The 19,256-nt window shown below is 42.7% G+C and overlaps 1 protein-coding gene across 1 annotated transcript in view; it reads right to left on the reverse strand.

Moving 5' to 3' along the window:
- The window catches only part of LOC134602356 (beta-1,3-galactosyltransferase 5-like), a 106,677-nt gene extending 90,794 nt beyond the window's left edge, over positions 1-15,883 (reverse strand). The window contains exon 1 of the mRNA XM_063447167.1: positions 15,656-15,883. The gene's annotated coding sequence lies outside the window, so the exon portion shown is untranslated. The remainder of the gene's footprint in view (positions 1-15,655) is intronic.
- Between the last annotated feature and the right edge of the window lie 3,373 nt (positions 15,884-19,256).

Here is a 19,256-nt window from a genome sequence, read left to right on the forward strand (position 1 = left end):
ATATAATGCCAAACTTGCCAAAGTGGAAACAAAATCCACATAAGCTATTCCTCTAGTTGAGCTACTTTAGCTTTAAATGTTAAATTAACTTTAAAGTCTTGCCAGTTCTCACTTTTGTGACGAAGAGAATGGATCCACACCCTGCAATAAACCAATGTGCAATCTGTGTCAACATATCAGCACAAATAACAAAGTCACTCACAAAAGTAAAACAGATAGCATCAAAGAATCATTGTATATGATGAAATGTTGAATAAATGATTGAATGCGGGAGATGTGAAAACATTGCTGAAACCATCCAACAATTAAATGAAAGAATGGACACACGCAGACACTTTGTAACACAACATGATGATTACCATTACAGCATGCCAGTTGAACATCACTTCACGTAGAAAGACCATTCCATTTGGTACCTTAAAATCAAACTATTGAAACAGAAATTCAAAAATACACAGGAGAGGAAAGCGTCTGAGTCCAGAATGATAATTTACTTCAACGCTTTAACGATAAACGATTTAACGATAAACTAAATGGACTAAATGTGGATTGGGGTATATGGATTGAGTATTTTTTAATCGAGCCAGTATACACTTTTTACAGTACAACCATAATGTCAATGTGTGGGTATATACACAAAAAAAGCTCACAAAATGTAATCATTATCCTAAGTATTAAATTGTGTGAGCTTTGCTATTGCTATTTAGTGAGTGAGTGCGCTGGGTCTTGCATGATGTATGAATTCAGATAAACTGCGATAATTACATTGCAGGGTTAACTCCACCTCTGTTGGATGTCTTCCAAATAGCCACAAGGGGCGCTTTCTGGTGCTTCACAGAGTTTAACTCTGTGAAACGATGCTGGATGTCCTCACACATTGCATGAGGACATCCAGTATCTTTAAATTCAGCATAGGAAAGCATTGGCTCCATGCTTTCCTATGGGGAAGTCCTAATGTGTGCACTGTGCTTGCTATGTGTATTAGGCTTCCTCGTGCCGTGATGTCGAAAGAGGAGAAGGCGTAATCAGCATCGAGGTACCCCAGTGCTGGAAAAGGGGGAGGGGTGGAGGCAGTGGAGCATCCCTTTAATGAAAGATTTTTATTTTATTTTTATTTTACCTTTTATCAAATTAGGTTGGGCAGCAATTAGTCAGATATCAGGAGAGTTAGACCCAACATGGCTACTCAGTCGCATAAAAAAGTTACCTTTTAACACACAAAAAAAAAGCTAATCTTTTCGCGGATAACGTCCTTCTCAGCCTTGACACAACCGCAGATGTCTCTGCCAAATATCCTCAAGGAGATAGAGGAATATAGGAAAAACTCATATTATAAATCAGATGTGTCAAAAACACAGGTACAGGGGATAGCATTCACCGCCCCCTAGCTTTCAATGCTGCAAACACACTTTAAACTAGATTGGAGGTCTAACTATTTGTCCTCCCTGGGGCCTCAGCTTACCAAACCTTAAACTATATTACAAGGCGGCACTGATCTCCTCAGTGGTGGTGCTTCATACTCAAATGGAACTGCCACAGTGGATAGCCATGGAGTCCTATTGGGCCCAATTGCCAACATTACATGACTTATTCTGGATCCAAGGGACCCAGTGCCCAGAAGTTGCCCGAATGCTTCCCATCATGAGAACCTTACTTCGCGTGTGAGACGGGGCGAAGACACGCCTATGTGACACTCGACCCTTGGTCACAGGCAGCCCCATTGAGGAGCATACAAGTCATGAACCCTACTTTCAACTATCATTTATGGACAGAGTATGGCTGCACACACATACATAACTTATTCCAAAACGGAAAGCTGCGCACATTCCCAGACTGGAAAAACATCTACAATTTGCACACTAAAGCAACTTTTTTATACCTTTAACTTAAATCCCCGCTGTCCAAACCCTTTAGGCGGGGAGGTACTAAACTCTCATTCTCACATTTTGAGCGGGCCTCCATGGCCGTGAGTACACCCCAAAAAATTCTCTCTTTAATTTACAAACTATTAAACCAAGCAGACCACAGAGACACAAAGAAATACCAAATACTATGGCAAGCGGACCTCCAGACTGTTATAGCCCAAACTAGCTGGCGGGCAGTGTTTAGGGTTCACAAAGGCAAAATATTGTGTACATCCACCTAGAACTCATGAATTTTTTTTACTATAGATGGTACATGGTCCCGACTAGGTTGGCAAAAATATACACAGACACGTCCGAAAAGTGCTGGAGATTCCATACGGACCCAGGCACGATGTACCACACATGGTGGACATGCACCCTCATTCAACCCTTTTGGAAAATGGTCGAACGTACACTCTCAGAAATATTACACTCACAGGTAGTGCTTGGACCAGCGTTGGCACTGCTATTTGTTGACCTTGACGGCTTCCCCAAAGATGACGCCACCTAATATACCATACACTTATCACAGCCCTCACGCTAATTGCACATGCCCCTTCCAAACAAGCTCTCCTCCAACAGATAGCTACCAACTTAGACTATGAAAAGATGGCTTGGAAACTATTGTGATCCTACAGGGATGCAACATTGCATCAGCAAACTTGAAACATACATAACCACTATCTCCGCCGGGGCGATCTAGAGTGTCTGTCGGGCCATGTTAGGCGGGATAGTGGGGCAGCGGCCGTCTGCCCCACTCACCGCCGGAGAAGGACCCGCCGGAGTCAGCAGTGATCTCTCCTCCGAGGGACTTAAACTCCGGGAGCAAGCCTCACCTCGGATCCGGCAGCCCGTGTTCATTGAGGGTCGCTGCTACAGGTAGGTAAATGTGTCCGAAGGCATAGAGTATTAGCTTCATAGTTGATGATTTGCAGGAGCTGATCGTTCCTGCGACCGTCCATCTTGGCGGTCCAGCCCCGCCCCCTATTTTATTTATTTTTTGTATAATACATTTTTCATATATATATATATCTATATTTGAATTTTATTTTTCGCTTCCTGATTATCATCCTGCTCCTTGGTGGGGACTATACGACCTACGCTATAAATACTAGAGCAAGTTCTGCTATAGTACATGTGAGTACTGAATTTTTATCTCTTTATCTTACTGATTTTACCAGAATATACTGCACCATATGCTATTTTTTGTTTCTTCACATATACCCGGCTCCTTGGTGGGGACTATACCACCTATGCTACAAAAACTAGAGCAAGTTCTGCTCTAGTAAATGTGAGTACTGAATTTTTTAAAAAATTTATTCACTCATCTTACCAGTATATACTGCACTTTTTGGAATTTTCAGTTTTTCCACATATCACCCTATCTGAGACGGTCAAGATTTATACTGCTCCATCTATATCCTAAGACGGGGATTATTCAGTCCACGCGCACTAACGGCAGAGCTCCTAGTCAGCTCTGTGAAATGTGAGTGAAAAATATCTTCATTACTCATTCACTTATCCACTATATTTGATATACTACACTATTATTTTGTATGTGTTTTTTTTCTCTTTGAGGTTATATTATAACAAAGATCATCACTCCTACCATTGTGTACGTATACACTTTGTATATCTGTATATTTCTTTATATTTAGGGCGCGGTTTCCTCCTTTCTTTTTAGCATTACCCACCATGTGTACATAGTTCTTACGCTGTTACTACCCCCTTAGCACATATGAAACACCAATGCTAAAGCTATAAGGTTTCAAACATGAACAAAACACATGCAAAATGCAGGGACTTGACTTCCCCACGGGAGGGGGAGATATCTATAGCATGACTTCACACACCGAACTACATAGGGCTGTGCCACAGAATATAAATTGATACGCATAGGTGGAAAAGTGTATACCCGACTATTAACAAATGTATCTTATAAAGTTCAACACATCAAAATATTAAAATACAAGCTTTCAGAGTTTCCACTCTTGTTCAGGTCAGAAAGATGTATGTAATCTTACTGTAACATTAACATTTAGCCTAACCACCTTTACCATGATCTTACCCTGCATGTATTTATATAGCTGCATACACTCCTTATACTCGCAGATACACAATAGATTACAAGCAGAGCTTAAACAAGCACATACATACATTTATACATAAGCAGTTGTCAACTATAAATATATGTTTTTATCCTGTTATATGTGATATCCTGTTAATAAATAATTTATATTTACTTTATCTGCCTTGTTTTGAGGTGGGAGCGCCTTAGAATTTTGTGCCTACAGGCACCTGGCATGTAAATTTGGCTTTGGCTACCTCATGCCATAAAGAGACTTCCTTATCAAAGGCATACACACAGTCTCAGCCCAACAGCACTGAATGAGCGACTTTTAATTCACAACCTGGCTACAGACAGTCAGAGAAACTGCAAACAGGGAGTGATATCCTTACTATATCAACAGTCGTAAAAAGAATATGATGATGCGAGTAATATTAAAGTGCAAGTTACAACACACAGATAAAAGTGCCAAATATATACATGCGCAACCTAAAAAGAATCCCGATAAACAAATTCCACAACTGTAACGGACCGTTTCAGCCTAAAAGGGGAAAAATGCGTTTAGGCGATAATCCCCTTTTTCATAGACCAGCAGCTACCATAAGCACCAACTTCCCGAACTCCCAAACTGCACGAATTCACCAACTCTCGAACAGCAGACACACGAACCCTGGAAGCAGCCGAACAGGAAAAGCAATATGGACAGCTTACACTCCTGGCAGTCGGCATACAGTCCCCTTCCCCCCAAGAAAGAGACACACTCCAGCTTCAGGGTTAAACAGCAACTCCTTTTACTCAGGGCTACCTGCCCAGTATTTATGCAGGTCTCCCACCTGGTGGACACTCCCCTAGGGGACCAAATGGAAGACTGTAACAAAGGACAGACATAAACCAATTACAGACACACAGCAGTAAACATTCCCACAATGCATCCTGGTTTCCTCTCTTCTGCCCTGGAGATAGTTGTAGAGGTAATCCAATTACCTCCCAGGACAAAGACAAGACTCCATTACACATGTGGGGATCTAAATACAGTATTATGCTTTAAAATATATAAAGTCACTTTTATTCCACCCAACACAGACATGTTACATATCCCCAGATAGCTCAGGTCTGGGTGCACATTATTAAGTGACTGGCACCCAGACTACACGAATACAGTTTAATCGCCATGGAGCCAAAGTCTTTAATCACACAAATAGGCTCCATGGTATAGCTATCTGGGCTACTACAATTCCCATAGAAATACCGAATTCCAGTGTTCGGTTAACCTTGTACGATTAGGACCCAGGCGACAGACGGCTCAGCGGTGTTCGTGCAATTAAGTGTCCGTTTATAGTTCCATAGAATCCTCGCCGAACACCGCTGGTCTTTTGCACGATTAAAATGGCCGCTACCTCGTGGTCGGCAAACGAACAAAGGCCACCCAGCGTTCATCAATTAAGCTGCGGTTAACCGCAGCTTCTGGGCAGTTAATTGACGGCACACTCCATCTCCTAGGTGGTCCCTCATACGGTAGTTTGTTCGGTAGCTGGAATCTACCGAACACCCCGGCTGAAAGGCACGAATATGCCTTTCTGCAGGTAAAATAAAGCTTTTTAAAGTCTGGTCCATAGTCCAACGGAAGCAGGCGAGCAACCAGGCTTCTCCAGCTCATAGTGGCGAGGTTGGTTTCGCCACACTTCTCCCCTTTACCAATTAGACTAACAGGGTACCTGACCTCCTGCCGGTCAGTGCCCTGGTTAGTCCAGCAACCCACCCACAAAACACAACTATTAGTACAGCCCCCCCACAATAACTGGGTACTACACCTGAAAAAATTACAAACTTGTCCAGGTCCAGGTGTCTCACCATGACTGTGTGGGGAACAGTTAGGCTGCCTTGGTGGGTTGCTGAGGGGGCAGAGACCAGCGGTATTCTGTCCTGGTGCCAGCACTACCACGGAAGTAGTCTGGTTGGAGCCTGGTTGCTGGAGACTGACTGTCTCCCCTTTAGGTGCATAGCTCGGCTGCCGGAGGGGGAGACCGACTGTCTCCCCTTTGGATACATCGCTCTGTGGCTGGGGGACAGGACCGACCGTCCCTACCCCTTGGGCTGTAAGTACAGAGACTACGGTCCCATCTGCACCGTCGTGGGGCTTAACATCTCCCCTTGGTGGGTTAGGCTGCCGCTGGAGAGAGGGTGTAACAAGCTCCTCTCTCTGGATGGTAAACTGCCGCTGGGGAGAGGGGGTAGCAGGCTCCTCTCCCTGCCACTTTCTCTGCTGGTGGAAAGGGGGACCAGCTGTCTCCCCTTTCATTCTCTTGTCCGGCTGCTGGGGTGCGAGACTCACTGTCTCTGCTCCCGGCAGGACACACTGCCGCTGGGGAGGATGTACGACACCATCAGCTCCCTGGGGCACACACTGCCGCTGGGGAGGGAGGACGCTGCTCTCCTCTCCCTTCGCTTCACACTGCCTTCTTGGCACATCACTTTGCTGCTGGGGGGCAGGAACAACAACCCCTGCCCCCTGTAACTCAGCCTGCCGCTGGGGAGGAAGGACTGCACCTTCGGCTCCCTGGGACACACACGGCTGCTGGGGAGGATGGACGACACCATCAGCTCCCTGGGGCACACACTGCCGCTGGGGAGGGAGGACGCTGCTCTCCTCTCCCTTCGCTTCACACTGCCTTCTTGGCACATCACTTTGCTGCTGGGGGGCAGGAACAACAACCTCTGCCCCCTGTAACTCAGCCTGCCGCTGGGGAGGAAGGACTGCACCTTCGGCTCCCTTGGACACACACGGCTGCTGGGGAGGATGGACGACACCATCAGCTCCCTGGGGCACACATTGCCGCTGGGGAGGGAGGACACTGCTCTCCTCTCCCTTCACTTCACACTGCCTTCTTGGCATATCACTTTGCTGCTGGGGGGCAGGAACAACAACCTCTGCCCCCTGTAACTCAGCCTGTCGCTGGGGAGGAAGGACTGCACCTTCGGCTCCCTGGGACACACACGGCTGCTGGGGAGGATGGACGACACCATCAGCTCCCTGGGCCACACATTGCCGCTGGGGAGGGAGGTCTGCAAACCCCCTGGCCCGCTCTGATTCCCACGGCAAGTACTCTCGCACTGCTTGCTTCACACGCTGCACTCTATATTCTGAGGGGTTGGGTCCGCATAAGGCCAGTATCTTGGTGACCTCTCTGTCATACGCCTCTTGAGTGTAGCTGGGTGCCATGCTTGCTCTGCTGCAGTTGGTTCCTTGTAGATAGGGGCGCTGTACGGGTACTGGCGTTGCCCGCACTTTGTAATCCAGGAATGGTGTTGTCTGTAGCTGTCCCTCTGGTTGTAGGAACGATCCCGCCGCTTGCCACCAATTGTAACGGACCGTTTCAGCCTAAAAGGGGAAAAATGCGTTTAGGCGATAATCCCCTTTTTCATAGACCAGCAGCTACCATAAGCACCAACTTCCCGAACTCCCAAACTGCACGAATTCACCAACTCTCGAACAGCAGACACACGAACCCTGGAAGCAGCCGAACAGGAAAAGCAATATGGACAGCTTACACTCCTGGCAGTCGGCATACAGTCCCCTTCCCCCCAAGAAAGAGACACACTCCAGCTTCAGGGTTAAACAGCAACTCCTTTTACTCAGGGCTACCTGCCCAGTATTTATGCAGGTCTCCCACCTGGTGGACACTCCCCTAGGGGACCAAATGGAAGACTGTAACAAAGGACAGACATAAACCAATTACAGACACACAGCAGTAAACATTCCCACAATGCATCCTGGTTTCCTCTCTTCTGCCCTGGAGATAGTTGTAGAGGTAATCCAATTACCTCCCAGGACAAAGACAAGACTCCATTACACATGTGGGGATCTAAATACAGTATTATGCTTTAAAATATATAAAGTCACTTTTATTCCACCCAACACAGACATGTTACATATCCCCAGATAGCTCAGGTCTGGGTGCACATTATTAAGTGACTGGCACCCAGACTACACGAATACAGTTTAATCGCCATGGAGCCAAAGTCTTTAATCACACAAATAGGCTCCATGGTATAGCTATCTGGGCTACTACAATTCCCATAGAAATACCGAATTCCAGTGTTCGGTTAACCTTGTACGATTAGGACCCAGGCGACAGACGGCTCAGCGGTGTTCGTGCAATTAAGTGTCCGTTTATAGTTCCATAGAATCCTCGCCGAACACCGCTGGTCTTTTGCACGATTAAAATGGCCGCTACCTCGTGGTCGGCAAACGAACAAAGGCCACCCAGCGTTCATCAATTAAGCTGCGGTTAACCGCAGCTTCTGGGCGGTTAATTGACGGCACACTCCATCTCCTAGGTGGTCCCTCATACGGTAGTTTGTTCGGTAGCTGGAATCTACCGAACACCCCGGCTGAAAGGCACGAATATGCCTTTCTGCAGGTAAAATAAAGCTTTTTAAAGTCTGGTCCATAGTCCAACGGAAGCAGGCGAGCAACCAGGCTTCTCCAGCTCATAGTGGCGAGGTTGGTTTCGCCACAACAACCATAAATCAAATCTGTAGGTGCACAGATAATCTAAAAATAAATGCAGTGTAAAAAAATAATTAGATAGGCAGAGGTGCCCAAATAACTAAATTATAAAAGAGGAAAAAGCCTATTCCCTGTGTACAACAAAAGATACACCCATTACATTGAGAATATAAATTTATTCAAAATATACTTGCACAATCTTTTAATTGATGATCTCGATGATCTAGAATATATAAACACAGAAACAAATCCTAGTGCAATATTGTAGTAAAAAACTAAATATGTATAAAACTCTGCTGAAATGAAACTCACAAATGTGGAGTGGTTGTTGTAGTACTCCAAACTATAAAGCCCAGGGAGGATCAGACCCTTGCGTACGTTGGATCCAGCACAGATATAATGTGGACTCACCACCAGCCGAATGAAGGAGTCAATCATTTCTTCCTCATATAAGATAAAAATCAAATGGAAAAGTTAAAGTGGACAAAGTCTCTGGCAGCTCGGGATACAGCCTGAGTGCGGTCTCTCTTGACTGCATCAATCAGCTAATCTCCGACTCCAACTCGCTGTACTTTTTACACTGTTTTTTTAAGATTATCTGCGCACCTATAGATTTGATATCTTTACTATATGTCTCCCTGGGTGTCCCCTCCTTCTAATGCAGGTTGTCTGTCTAGATCATTAAAGGACCAATCTAGGCACCCAGACCACTTCAGCTTAATGAAGTGGTCTGGGTGCCAGGTCCAGCTAGGGTTAACTAATTTTTATATAAACATAGCAGTTTCAGAGAAACTGCTATGTTTATCAATTAGTTAAGCCTTCCCCTATTTCCTCTAGTGGCTGTCTCACTGACAGCCGCTAGAGGCGCTTGCGTGATTCTCACTGTGAAAATCACAGTGAGAGCACGCAAGCGTCCATAGGAAAGCATTATGAATGCTTTCCTATGTGACCGGCTGAATGCGCGCGCAGCTCTTGCCGCGCGTGCGCATTCAGCCGACGGGGAGGAACGGAGGTGGAGAGGAGGAGGAGAGCTCCCCGCCCAACGCTGGAAAAAGGTAAGTTTTTACCCCTTTCCCCTTTCCAGAGCCGGGCGGGAGGGGGTCCCTGAGGGTGGGGGCACCCTCAGGGCACTCTAGTGCCAGGAAAACGAGTATGCTTTCCTGGCACTAGAGTGGTCCTTTAAGTATTGTCATCGGTTGAGCTGTGTGTATTGCCTTGATAAGGAAGTCTTTTTCTAGAGTGAGCCAATGTCACTAAAGAAGCAAGCTTATTGTGAAGCCTTCTGAAATCATTTATTCATTTAGAACTAGAATGATTTCAGTATGCAAAAAAAAAAGTATTTTAAAGGGACACTATAACCACCAGAACTACAGTTTGATGTAGTTGTTCTGGTGTCCACAGCCTGTCCCTGCAGGCTTTTTACTGTCCCTGCAGGTTTTTTAGAGAAAAGGCAGTGTTTACATTGCTGACTAGTAACACCACTAATGACAGTCATTCAAACGGTCACTAGAGGTCTTCCTGGGTCAGTGCTGCACAATATGTAGCACTGAAATTCATAGTCTCCACGCTCTGCATGGATACGCTGAATGCTCCCCATAGAGATGCACTGAATTAAGATCTTTAGATCTCTCTGAAGAGATGCTTATTGGTGTAGCATATTTGCTGCGCATGTGCAATAGCCTCACAATGCTTTCCTATGGGAAAGCATTTAGTTGACTGAGATTGTTAAATTTGATGATCTCAACCAAGGAGGCAGGACAGAGCCAGCTGCGACGTGACTCGTGCAGGACTGGAAATAAGGTGAGTAAATTACCTTATTATAGGCAGACACGTCACCTAAACAGCACTTTTACATTAGAGTGTCTGGAATACATTGTTTGTATTCCTGACACTCTGGTATTCCTTTAATGCGGCAAAAGCTATCAAATGCATCTTGTAGTATTGGTGGACGGAGTCCCTTTAAGAAACAAATGATATACTGATTAAGGAGAGGGTAAGTGGGGAACGTGGTTCTGATACTGAGAGATACAAGTGACAGAGAACAGCTAAAATAAACCAGGCAAGGGAAAGAATAAGAAAATAGGATAAAATAATAAATTGACACACAGTTAATGGGACACTATAGGATCAGGTCAAGTCAAACATGTATTACTGACCCTATTGTGTTAAAATCACTATCAAGTTTACAGCAAAAAGCCTGAAGGGAATGATTCTACTCACCAGAACAAATGCAATAAGCTGTAGTTGTTCTGGTGACTTTAGTGTCCCTTTAAACATTGATACTATCTAATGTGTTCAATAAAGGGCAAACGTTTTTAAGGGCACAAACATATCAGCACTCACACACACATTGATCAACAATAGTAGAAATAGTGTGATTTGACATTGTGTCAGCGATAGCAAAAAAAACTTTTGGGAATAATACACTTTGCCTATATTGACCCAAGGCTCAAGCTACAGATGACCGGATGTTCAGTCTGTTTAAAATTGGAACATGTCAGCTATTTGAAAGAATATACTTTATCTATATACAATGATTAGTGAATATACGCCTAGACAGTGGTGTATCCTGGTTTTGTGCTGCCCTAGGCATGACAAAACTAAGGAAACCCCCCACCCCCACCCCGCCTTCTATATACACATACACACTCACTAACAGACACATATACACTCAGTGTCAGACACACAAATTCACTAACAGACACACATACACTAGATAACAGACACACACACTCACTGAGAGACACACATACACACTCACTAACAGACACACACACTCTCACTAACAGACACACACTCACTAACAGACACACACAGTCACTAACAGACACACACAGTCACTAACAGACACACAGTCACTAACAGACATGCATACACTAACAGACATGCATACACTCTCACCAACAGACATGCCTACACACTAACGCACTCACTGACAGACACACACACACTAACACACTCACTGATACACACATACCAACACACTCACTAACAGACACACACACACTAACAGACACACACATAGTAGCACACTCACTAACAGGCAAACACACACATACTAACAGACACACACACACACACACTCTCTCACTAACAGACACACACACTCACTAACATACACACAGTCACTAACAGACACACACATAGTAGCACATTCACTAACAGACACACACACACACACACACACACACGCTAACAGCCACAGACACACACTCTCACTAAAAGACACACACCCACTAATAGACACACATACACTCTCACACACATACACTCTCACACACATACAGACACACACACATAGTAACACATTCCCAAACAGACACGCACACTAACAGACACACACACAAACTCTCACTAACAGGCACACACACTCACTAACAGACACACACACTTACAGACACACACACACACACACTGTCACTAACAGACACATACCCACTAATAGACACACATGTTCTCTCACTAACAGACACGCATACACACTCACTAACAGACATGCATACACACTAACAGACACACACACTAACACACTCTCTAATAGACACACACACACTAACACACTCACTAACAGACACACACATACTAACACATTTACTAATAGACACACACACTAACAGACACACACACACACACACACACACACGCTAACAGCCACAGACACACACTCTCACTAAAAGACACACACCCACTAATAGACACACATACACTCTCACACACATACACTCTCACACACATACAGACACACACACATAGTAACACATTCCCAAACAGACACGCACACTAACAGACACACACACAAACTCTCACTAACAGGCACACACACTCACTAACAGACACACACACTTACAGACACACACACACACACACTGTCACTAACAGACACACACCCACTAATAGACACACATGTTCTCTCACTAACAGACACGCATACACACTCACTAACAGACATGCATACACACTAACAGACACACACACTAACACACTCTCTAATAGACACACACACACTAACACACTCACTAACAGACACACACATACTAACACATTTACTAATAGACACACACACTAACAGACACACACACACACACACACACACACACACGCTAACAGCCACAGACACACACTCTCACTAAAAGACACACACCCACTAATAGACACACATACACTCTCACACACATACACTCTCACACACATACAGACACACACACATAGTAACACATTCCCAAACAGACACGCACACTAACAGACACACACACAAACTCTCACTAACAGGCACACACACTCACTAACAGACACACACACTTACAGACACACACACACACTGTCACTAACAGACACACACCCACTAATAGACACACATGTTCTCTCACTAACAGACACGCATACACACTCACTAACAGACATGCATACACACTAACAGACACACACACTAACACACTCTCTAATAGACACACACACACTAACACACTCACTAACAGACACACACATACTAACACATTTACTAATAGACACACACACTAACAGACACACACATAGTAACACACTAACTAACAGACACACACACAGACACTTACAGACACACACATAGTAACACACTCCCTAACAGACACATACACTAACAGACACACAGACACTCACTAACAGACACACACACACATAGTAACACACTCCCTAACAGACACACACACTGACACACACTAACAGACGCGCACACACTCACTAACAGACACACACACACAAACACACTCCCATTTAAAAAAATTTTTTTAAATTCAATCCCTCCTGCCTCCCTACCTTTGGGAGTGCTGATGTGGATTCTCGCTTTCCCTGGGGTCCAGTGGGGCTTCTGGATGGACGGCCAGTCACTGCAGTCGGCGAGGGAGCACTGATCCTCCTGTTCAGCTCCCTCGCACGCCGCGTAGTGATGCCGGGGCTGGAGTGACTTCATATTACGGCTCCGGCATCACTTAGCTGCGCACGAGGGAGCGGAACAGGAGGATCAGTTTTTCCTCGCTGCCCACCCGGAAAGTGCAGCCGCTGCCAGTCTCAGGGGGCCAGACGGCCAGCTCCTAGGCCCCCCAGGACAAGAGGCTGGCATGGCATTGGCCAGGGTGATTGGGGGGCGTCTTTTTTTTGCCGCCCCCCAGAAAGTGCCGCCCAAGGCAAATGCCTTGTCAGCCTCGCGGTAAATACACCCCTGCCCCTAGACAAGAGCTATAGAACATTGTGTAACAGGTGTTTTATCCTGTGTGTATGTGCAGTTGGCCTTGTTTCCTGTGTTTACCCATTGGTCATAACTGCTTGATAATGTGTAATTTAGAACTGTGCAGTTAACATCTTTTCTAAGTGCGTAGTTATATTGAAACTTAGCTTTGTGCAAGGCCTGAACATGAAGATACACCTGCAAACTTGCTATAGGTTAAGATGTTAAGACAAGATATATGATTTTGTTAGGATTGGATGCTTGTAACGACCACCCCTGTTTCCTGCTGAATATAACTTGTTACACAGTCCATTAAACGTTAGAAGTCACCTTGAACCTTACATTGTCTTGTCTCGTTCATTGGGGCTCCTCACCATATGGTTTGAGGACAAGGAGAAATAAAGAGAGTTCCAAATTGATAAGAAAGACCATGAAAAGGGAAAAGTCCTGACGGAGAAAATTCTTCACTATCACCCCCATCAGAATCTGCATGTAGTTTTGTGTTTAGAGTAGGAAAATGTGTTTCAATTTAATTTTAAATCTTATTTTTGAAGTTTAATTTAAGTATTTTTTTACTTAAACACATAAAAACAGAATAAATATATTAAGCAAAATATGTCCAAAGGAACAAAGTCCAATAATAAATGCGGAATACTAAAAGTCTCATAAACTTCAGTTTAAAATACACAGTACTTGTAGCAAAATAAATCCAAATACTGATGCAATAGTAAAGGTGGTGATGTTGTATTAATCAGACCTACTTGCGTAATTAATTAGTACGTAACATTTAATCAGGGAAGTACGAAATCCCGAATATAATCGAATGAAAAAATGACACTATAAATAGATTCTTACTATGCAACTGAAATTAAAAATGCCGATTCATAGAGTTCGCTGTATCCACTAATCTTTATTATTGAATAGATTAAACACACTCATTTTGCTAGTGTAATAGAAACCCATGCAGGTGATAGACCTCTTTTGGATCAAGCACAGTTAGAATCCATCTATATTGTCATTTTTTCATATGATTATATTCAGGATTTTGTACTTACCTGATTAAATATTAAGGTAGTGAGTAATTACCAAAGGTCTGATTAATACAACGTCATTAACTTTGCTGTTTCATTGTTGCAACATCATACGTTGCGCGAGTATTCGGGTTCTTATTTCGGCATCTACTGGGTTTTTAAAACTGAATTTTACGAGAATTTTAGTAGTGTGCATTTATTATTAGACTTTGTTACATTGGACATGTTTTGCTGATTCTATTTATTCTATTTTTATGTGTAAAGACTAATAAACAACTTTATTTATTTATTTTATTCGGTAGTTGCTATCTTTATGTGATTTTGTTATGTTATCGGAATATTGGCTCATGGCAATCTTACTAGTTATTTTACCCTTATTATTTTACCCCACGTAGATTCATGCTGCATTCTCTGTGTCATGCTGTACATTGTATCATGTATACCACATTTACACACTATAAACCCTTTATGTTGTGTGTTTAGTAATTGTGCTTGGTTGTGCTGCTGTTAGAATGTGTACATTCATGCTGAGCTGTAGGTTTACTGAGGTGTCCTCGGTAACATACTCTGAGTGATGTTGTACATTGTATCATTTATACCACATTTAGATAATGAATATAAACCCTTTATGTTGTGTGTTTTGTTATTGTGCCTGGTTGTGCAGCTGTTAAGACTTTGTATATGGATATAAACATATTACATATAATTACATACAGCAATTATTAGAATAATGGATCAGACATGGATTTATAGAACAATAATTGTACAAGCATAATGTCAAATCTCATATAATCCCTAGATTACATGGAATCAGCAGTGTTGATTTTAGTGCTTTGTAGATGACAGGATTGTTAATCTAACAGTTATACAGTGTATCCAATAATTAGAACATGTCTATTCTGTCACCAGTAGATATAAAAAATTAAACTAGGCATGCAGTACCTTTCAAATGTGCTTCACCCCCAGTGTTTTCAGGCAGAGAAAGGAATCCTAGATCCCACTTTGGGATTTGTAGTCATAGAAAAATGAAGACAATAAAAAATAATAAATGCTTCCCCGTAGAAAATAAATGGTCCAGGATCCCAACAGTAGCTGCTCCAGTGATATAAGGGACATAAGGGATTGTCTATAAAGTGTCTTTAACAATTGTCACCGCCCTGGGAGGGGAAGTGAAAGATTTTCAACCTCGCTGCTAAATGAACAATTGCTTCTGGCACTTTTAGTAAAGGATATGTTTGTTTTAATTTTAGTATGCCTATAAGGTTTAACCCATTCACTGCTAGAGAGGTGTTCAAAGCACTGCACAAGCAGATATCGGGCATAGCTCTGCTTGGAATATATATCAGGTAAAGATTAAATAAAAAAATGAATATGTAGATTAACCCCTTAAGGACACATGACATGTGTGACATGTCATGATTCCCTTTTATTCCATAAGTTTGGTCCTTAAGGGGTTAAACCTAGTAGCATACAATAATTATAATGCTTCCTTTAAGATTCCTCCAAATATTCAGAGATTCTAATTCTATAATTTGTTCCAATCTTAGAACTTTGCGTAGTTTTTCTATGTGCTTATTTTTACAGTCTCCTTCATACAACGCGCTAGCATCATGAGGTAATGTTAGAAAAGAGCCACATGTAGCAGATTTTGTGTGTCTGTATTTATTTAATTTTTTAGTTATTAGCACACGTTCTGATCAAAACAAACTGTAAACAAAAACTGGAATTTGCGCTATATGTCTGTTCAACCGTAATTCACCTCTTTCATATTAAGTGCACCCCACCTTATTATATATCATTTTGTTCAGGAGAAACAGGGCTTTAATTTGTCATTAACTATTCATATATGGAACATAATTTATTATGAATACAATAAAAAAAAACTGAGAAATGTAAAACATTTTTAAAAAATTGTAATTCCGCCTCACATTTTAGCTGTAAATGTCATAATACTGTTAGGTTTTACTCCAAAAAAAGAACATATTTGGATTTAGCAAAGCCTCACGAGTACAACAGTAGCCCCCATTAACAGTTTTTACAGTGTTTTGGAAAGTTAAAAGGGTCATATATAGCACATTCCATTTTTCAGTTTTTTCAGATTAGTAATGTTACCTTTGAGACCTTGTGGTAGCCCAGGAATGAGATTTACCCCCATGATGGCATACCATTTGCAAAAGTAGACTACCCAAGGTATTGCAAGTGGGGTATGTCCAGTCTTTTGTAATAGCCACTTAGTCACAAAATTTTTAAATATTCAAATATTTATTATTATATTTTTCTATTTTACAAATGTATTTTAATATTGATATCATCATTGAACCTAGACTGTTAGCATAACAGAGACGTATTCATTAATAATGAGCATTCTCCTAAAAGAGCACACTCCTCTTTACCACTCCTCTTTATGCATGTACTGGCACTTTAAATGGGAAACATTAGATGGTTTTAACCTTGATATGTATATTTATGAATTAACTTGTGAAGAATATATAATAATACAGTCCTCCATTCTCCCTTTAATTTTCGTTTGCATACCGCTCAAATTGAGCATCTGGTTTATAAATAAGAACAGACTTTTGCTAAAGGAAGGGCATTTGCCCAACTTCAAAATGGACGACACGGAACTGTAAGCTTTGTATTGAGAACACGCCCAATCTGTGACGCGGCACGTGACGTTTTAGGTCACGTGATTTTCTCCGAGACCGGAGCATTTTCATTACTAACGCTACACAGCTGTTTACGAAAGAGAACGATAGCGGATTGGAGGAAGGGAAGATTGAAGGACCAAACAGGAGGACGTACACAGTATTTAAACGAGAAATAGCAGCAACTATATCACTGATTGAAAAAGCTGTCTGAGCACAGTGAAACGCGTTTCGGCTGGAGGATTGAAGATTCCACTTTCTATAAACTTCATACAATTTTGTTTATATTTTACTTGTAAGTTTTTAATACTTTATTAAATAAATTTTGTTTTATATCCGGAATCCATCTTCCATTGTTGCTGCTAAAAGAAGGGTGGTAGCCTCCTTAAAGGCACAGATATCTATACACCAGGAGCCAGGTATAGGGCTCCTTATCAGGTGAGAAGACATTTTCTTGTGCTATTTGGCACTACACATTGGGATTGATTACACTAGGGGTTTTCCTCTTCCCCTTGTTTTTTCTCTCTCTCTCATGTATGCATAAGGATCTTCTGACGCCTAGAGGATCGATTGGGTATTGTGTCACCATAAGTACACGCAGGCCATTGAGATCTGAGCCTATCCTATAGGGCTCTGCTACATGTGAGTGAGACCATATAGAACATTTTCTCACTGCATTTATTTAAAACGTTATCTGCACTATTTTTTGCATTTATATCTATTTCAGACACATTGCGATGAGATACGTTCTCCATACATATGTATGTTAACCCGTATGGGTGAGTCAGCAAACTTGTAAGCGCTCCACATGCACACCAGTGGTGATAAGCATGAAGGAAATGTAAAAGGGAGAGATTGAAGTGAGATTTTGGTGAGAGGAAAACTGCAGGGTGTTTGGATGAGGTTTGCGTGGTTTCTGGTTGTCCTAGTGCAGGGATAGGCAACCTTTGGCACTCCAGATATTGTGGAATACATCCCCCATAATGTCCATAATGCTCTTACACCCATAAGGCTGGCAAAGCATCATGGGAGGTGTAGTCCAAAACATCTGCAGTGCCGAAGGTTGCCTATGCCTATCCTAGTGTGATCAGATTAGGTGAAGGGCCCTGGGTTGGGTGAAACATCACTAGTTGCTAGATGAAGGAGGAGAGATAGTGATAGGAGGTGGGAATGGGTTTTTTATGGGCGGGGTCAAGGATGAGATTGAATAGAGAAATGAGTAGACGTGCAATTCGTTTCGTTCCGAATGTCAATTCGGATGAATTTCGGGCAAATCGGACATTCGGATACTTTCGAATGTCTGAATAGCTGAATTGTCGAATTGCCGAAGTGCCGAATTGCCGAATTGCCAAGGTCCCGAAGTTCCGAAATTGTCAAATTTCCGAAGTGTCCAAGTTCCGAAGTGCCAAAGTTCCAAAGTGTCGAAGTGCCGAAGTTCTGAAGCACAGTATTGCCGAAGTACTAATATACCTACCCAGTGGAAGAATGAAGAATGTTACACTGTATACAAGTTTAAATAAAAAGTATACAAACATAGCCAGGATTCAGCTGTAAGCATTTGCAACACTTACAACAATCAAGTAACACACATTCATATAAAATGTCAATGGAATGACAGGAATGAATAAGTAGATAACTCTCTAATTCCCACGATAATAGGGAGCTATCTACTAAAAGGCTGAAAGACCTAAATTGGTCTTGCAGCCAAATTTACTAATACTAAGTAAAGATTACTTAGTAGTAGTAAATTATGCCCCTACTCGCTTTACTGCGAGTAGGGGCATGTCTAGTAAACTGTAAAAAATAAAAACGTGTGTCCCCCTCCCGAACCCCTAAGTTACAATAAGGGGGGGACATCTTGTTCTCCTCCCCCCCAGCCCTCACCCATGAGTGGCAGG

The sequence above is a fragment of the Pelobates fuscus genome, chromosome 1 (assembly GCF_036172605.1).
Source record: "Pelobates fuscus isolate aPelFus1 chromosome 1, aPelFus1.pri, whole genome shotgun sequence".
In the NCBI taxonomy this organism is placed as follows: Eukaryota; Metazoa; Chordata; class Amphibia; order Anura; family Pelobatidae; genus Pelobates; species Pelobates fuscus.